The sequence below is a fragment of the Halictus rubicundus genome, unplaced genomic scaffold (assembly GCF_050948215.1).
Source record: "Halictus rubicundus isolate RS-2024b unplaced genomic scaffold, iyHalRubi1_principal scaffold0100, whole genome shotgun sequence".
NCBI classification, from domain to species: domain Eukaryota; kingdom Metazoa; phylum Arthropoda; class Insecta; order Hymenoptera; family Halictidae; genus Halictus; species Halictus rubicundus.
In genome coordinates, this window is record NW_027488641.1 from 307061 (window position 1) to 313683 (window position 6623).

Below are 6623 nucleotides of genomic sequence, written 5' to 3' on the forward strand. Positions count from 1 at the left end.
GGATACGATATTATAGTGGAGAGGATCGAATATAGGATAGGATAGTTGATTGGATAGGATAGAGGATAGGATAGGATAGTTGATAGGATAGGATAGACGATGGGATAGGGGATTGGATAGGATAGTTGATAGAATAGGGTAGAGGATAGGATAGTATAGAGGATAGGATAGGATAGAGGATAGGATATTATTGAGGATAGGATAGGATAGAGGATAGGATAGGATAGAGGATAGGATAGGATAGAGAATAGGATAGAGGATAGGATAGGATAGACAATAGGATAGAGGATAGGATATTATTGAGGATAGGATAGAATAGAGGATAGGATAGGATAGAGGAAAGGATAAGATAGAGGAGAGGATAGAGGATACGATAGGATAGGATAGAGGATAGGATAGGATAGAGGATAGGATAGGATAGAGGATAGGATAGGATAGAGAATAGGATAGGATAGACAATAGGATAGAGGGTAGGATAGGATTGAGTATAGGATAGAATAGAGGATAGGATTGGATAGAGGAAAGGATAGGATAGAGGATAGGATAGAGGATAGGATAGAGGATAGGATAGAGGATTGGATAGGATAGGGGATATTATAGGATAGAGGATAGGATACGATAGAAGATAGCATAGGATAGAGTATAGGATAGAGGATAGGATTGAGGATAGGATAGGATAGAGGAAAGGATAGGATAGAGGATAGGATAGAGGATAGGATAGAGGATTGGATAGGATATGGGATATTATAGGATAGAGGATAGGATACGATAGAGGATATTATAGGATAGAGGATAGGATAGGATAGAGGATAGGATAGAGGATTGGATAGGATAGAGGATAGGATAGGATAGAGGATAGGATAGGATAGAGGATACGATAGAAGATAGGATAGGATTGAGGATAGGATAGGATAGAGGATAGGATAGGATAGAGGATAGGATAGGATAGAGAATAGGATAGAGGATAGGATAGGATAGACAATAGGATAGAGGATAGGATAGGATTGAGGATAGGATAGAATAGAAGATAGGATTGGATAGAGGAAAGGATAGGATGGAGGATAGGATAGAGGATAGGATAGAGGATTGGATAGGATAGGGGATATTATAGGATAGCGGATAGGATACGATAGAAGATAGGATAGGATAGAGTATAGGATAGATGATAGGATTGGATAGAGAATAGAATAGAGGATAGGATAGGATAGAGAATAGGATAGAGGATAGGACAGAGGATTGGATAGGATAAGATAGTGGATAGGATAGGAGATTGGATAGGAGAGAGGACATGAGACGATAGAGGATAGGATAGGATATAGGATTGGATAGGATACGATAGAGGATAGGATAGGATAGAGTATAGGATAGAGGATAGGATAGGATAGAGGATAGGATAGGATAGAGAATAGGATAGAGGATAGGATAGGATAGAGAATAGGATAGAGGATAGGACAGAGGATTGGATAGGATAGGATAGTGGATAGGATAGGATTGAGGATAGTACAGGATAGAGGAAAGGATAGGATAGAGGATAGGATAGAGGATAGTTTAGAGGATTGGATAGGATATGGGATATTATAGGATAGAGGATAGGATACGATAGAGGATAGGATAGAGGATAGGTTAGGATAGAGGATAGGATAGGATAGAGAATAGGATAGAGGATAGGGCAGAGGATTGGATAGGATAGGATAGTGGATAGGATAGGATTGAGGATAGGATTGGATAGAGGATAGGATAGGATAGAGGATAGGATAGGATAGAGGATAGGATAAGATAGAGGATAGGATAGGATAGAGGATAGGATAGGATAGAGGATATAATAGGATAGAGGATATGATAGGATAGAGGATAGGATAGGATAGAGGATAGGATAGGATAGAGGATAGGATAGGATAGAGGATAGGATAGGATAGAGGATAGGATATTATAGAGGATAGGATAGGATAGAGTATAGGATTGAATAGAGGATAGGATAGCATAGAGGATAGGAGACGATAGAGGATAGGACAGGATAGAGGATAGGATCGGATAGAGGATAGGATAGGATAGGATAGGATATAGGATAGGATAGGATAGAGTATAGGATATAGGATTGGATAGGATAGAGGATAGGATTGAGGATATATTATACGATAGAGTATAGGATAGGATTGAGGATATATTATACGATAGAGGATAGGATAGGATAGAGGATAGGATCGGATAGCAGATAGGATAGAGGTTAGGATAGGATAGAGGATAGGATAGGATAGAGGATCGGATAGGGGATTGTATAGGATAGAGGATAGGATAGGATAGAGGATAGGATAGGATAGAGAATAGGATAGAGGATAGGATAGAGGATAGGATAGGATAGAGGATAGGATAGGATAGAGGATAGGATATTATAGAGGATAGGATAGGTGATTGGATATGATAGAGGATGGGATAGGTGATTGGATAGGATAGAGGATAGGATAGGTTAGAGGATACGATATTATAGTGGAGAGGATCGAATATAGGATAGGATAGGGGATTGGATAGGATAGAGGATAGGATCGGATAGTTGATAGGATAGGATAGACGATAGGATAGGGGATTGGATAGGATAGTTGATAGAATAGGTTAGAGGATAGGATAGGATAGAGAATTGGATAGGATATGATAGAGGATACGATATTATAGAGGATAGGATAGGATAGAGGATAGGATACGATAGAGTACAGGATATAGGATTGGATAGGGTAGAGGATAGGAAGGATAGAGGATAGGATAGGGGATTGGATAGGATAGAGAATAGGATAGGATAGAGGATAGGATAGGATAGAGGATAGGATAGGATAGAGGATAGGATAGGATAGAAGATAGGATAGGATAGAGGATTGGATAGGATAGAGGATAGGATAGGATAGAGGATAGGATAGGATAGAGGATAGGATAGGATAGAGGATAGGATAGGATAGGATAGAGGATAGGATAGGATAGAGGATAGGAGACGATAGAGGATAGGATAGGATAGGATAGATGATATTATAGGAAAGAGGATAGGATATGATAGAGGATACGATATTATAGAGGATAGGAAAGGATAGAGGATCGGATAGGATAGAGGATTGGATAGGATAGAGGATACGATAGGATAGAGGATAGGATAGGATAGAGAATAGGATAGAGGATAGGATAGGGTAGAGGATAGGATAGGATAGAGGATAGGATATTATAGAGGATAGGATAGGTGATTGGATATGATAGAGGATGGGATAGGTGATTGGATAGGATAGAGGATAGGATAGGTTAGAGGATACGATATTATAGTGGAGAGGATCGAATATAGGATAGGATAGGGGATTGGATAGGATAGAGGATAGGATAGGATTGAGGATAGGATAGGAGATTGGATAGGAAAGAGGACAGGAGACGATAGAGGATAGGATAGGATATAGTATTGGATAGGATAGAGGATAGGATACGATAGAGGATAGGATTGGATAGAAGATAGGATAGGATAGAGGATAGGATAGGGGATTGGATAGGATAGTTGATGGAATAGGATAGAGGATAGGATAGGATAGAGAATAGGATAGGATAGATGGTATTAAAGGAAAGAGGATAGGACATGATAGAGGATACGATATTATAGAGGATAGGATAGGATAGAGGATACGATATTATAGAGGATAGGATACGATAGAGGATAGGATAGAGGATAGGATAGTATAGAGGATAGGATAGGATAGAGGATACGATAGGATAGAGGATAGGATAGGATAGAGGATTTGATAGGATAGAGGATAGGATAGGATAGAGGATAGGATAGGATAGAGGATAGGATCGGATAGTTGATAAGATAGGATAGACGATAGGATAGGGGATTGGATAGGATAGTTGATAGAATAGGATAGAGGATAGGATAGGATAGAGAATTGGATAGGATATGATAGAGGATACGATATTATAGAGGATAGGATAGGATAGTGGATAGGATAGGATTGAGGATAGTACAGGATAGAGGAAAGGATAGGATAGAGGATAGGATAGAGGATAGTTTAGAGGATTGGATAGGATATGGGATATTATAGGATAGAGGATAGGATACGATAGAGGATAGGATAGAGGATAGGTTAGGATAGAGGATAGGATAGGATAGAGAATAGGATAGAGGATTGGACAGAGGATTGGATAGGATAGGATAGTGGATAGGATAGGATTGAGGATAGGATTGGATAGAGGATAGGATAGGATAGAGGATAGGATAGGATAGAGGATAGGATAAGATAGAGGATAGGATAGGATAGAGGATAGGATAGGATAGAGGATATAATAGGATAGAGGGTATGATAGGATAGAGGATAGGATAGGATAGAGGATAGGATAGGATAGAGGATAGGATAGGATAGAGGATAGGATAGGCTAGAGGATAGGATATTATAGAGGATAGGATAGGATAGAGTATAGGATTGAATAGAGGATAGGATAGCATAGAGGATAGGAGACGATAGAGGATAGGACAGGATAGAGGATAGGATCGGATAGAGGATAGGATAGGATAGGATAGGATATAGGATAGGATAGGATAGAGTATAGGATATAGGATTGGATAGGATAGAGGATAGGATTGAGGATATATTATACGATAGAGGATAGGATAGGATAGAGGATAGGATCGGATAGCAGATAGGATAGAGGTTAGGATAGGATAGAGGATAGGATAAGATAGAGGATCGGATAGGGGATTGGATAGGATAGAGGATAGGATAGGATAGAGGATAGGATAGGATAGAGAATAGGATCGAGGATAGGATAGAGGATAGGATAGGATAGAGGATAGGATAGGATAGAGGATAGGATATTATAGAGGATAGGATAGGTGATTGGATATGATAGAGGATGGGATAGGTGATTGGATAGGATAGAGGATAGGATAGGTTAGAGGATACGATATTATAGTGGAGAGGATCGATTATAGGATAGGATAGGGGATTGGATAGGATAGAGGATAGGATCGGATAGTTGATAGGATAGGATAGACGATAGGATAGGGGATTGGATAGGATAGTTGATAGAATAGGTTAGAGGATAGGATAGGATAGAGAATTGGATAGGATATGATAGAGGATACGATATTATAGAGTATAGGATAGGATAGAGGATAGGATACGATAGAGTACAGGATATAGGATTGGATAGGGTAGAGGATAGGAAGGATAGAGGATAGGATAGGGGATTGGATAGAATAGAGAATAGGATAGGATAGAGGATAGGATAGGATAGAGGATAGGATAAGATAGAGGATAGGATAGGATAGAGGATAGGATAGGATAGAGGATATAATAGGATAGAGGATATGATAGGATAGAGGATAGGATAGGATAGAGGATAGGATAGGATAGAGGATAGGATAGGATAGAGGATAGGATAGGATAGAGGATAGGATAGGATAGAGGATAGGATATTATAGAGGATAGGATAGGTGATTGGATATGATAGAGGATGGGATAGGTGATTGGATAGGATAGAGGATAGGATAGGTTAGAGGATACGATATTATAGTGGAGAGGATCGAATATAGGATAGGATAGGGGATTGGATAGGATAGAGGATAGGATCGGATAGTTGATAGGATAGGATAGACGATAGGATAGGGGATTTGGATAGGATAGTTGATAGAATAGGTTAGAGGATAGGATAGGATAGAGAATTGGATAGGATATGATAGAGGATACGATATTATAGAGGATAGGATAGGATAGAGGATAGGATACGATAGAGTACAGGATATAGGATTGGATAGGGTAGAGGATAGGAAGGATAGAGGATAGGATAGGGGATTGGATAGAATAGAGAATAGGATAGGATAGAGGATAGGATAGGATAGAGGATAGGATAGGATAGAGGATTGGATAGGATAGAGGATAGGATAGGATAGAGGATAGGATAGGATAGAGGATAGGATAGGATAGAGGATAGGATAGGATAGGATAGAGGATAGGATAGGATAGAGGATAGGAGACGATAGAGGATAGGATAGGATAGGATAGATGATATTATAGGAAAGAGGATAGGATATGATAGAGGATACGATATTATAGAGGATAGGAAAGGATAGAGGATCGGATAGGATAGAGGATTGGATAGGATAGAGGATACGATAGGATAGAGGATAGGATAGGATAGAGAATAGGATAGAGGATAGGATAGGGTAGAGGATAGGATAGGATAGAGGATAGGATATTATAGAGGATAGGATAGGTGATTGGATATGGTAGAGGATGGGATAGGTGATTGGATAGGATAGAGGATAGGATAGGTTAGAGGATACGATATTATAGTGGAGAGGATCGAATATAGGATAGGATAGGGGATTGGATAGGATAGAGGATAGGATAGGATTGAGGATAGGATAGGAGATTGGATAGGAAAGAGGACAGGAGACGATAGAGGATAGGATAGGATATAGTATTGGATAGGATAGAGGATAGGATACGATAGAGGATAGGATAGGATAGAAGATAGGATAGGATAGAGGATAGGATAGGGGATTGGATAGGATAGTTGATGGAATAGGATAGAGGATAGGATAGGATAGAGAATAGGATAGGATAGATGATATTAAAGGAAAGAGGATAGGATATGATAGAGGA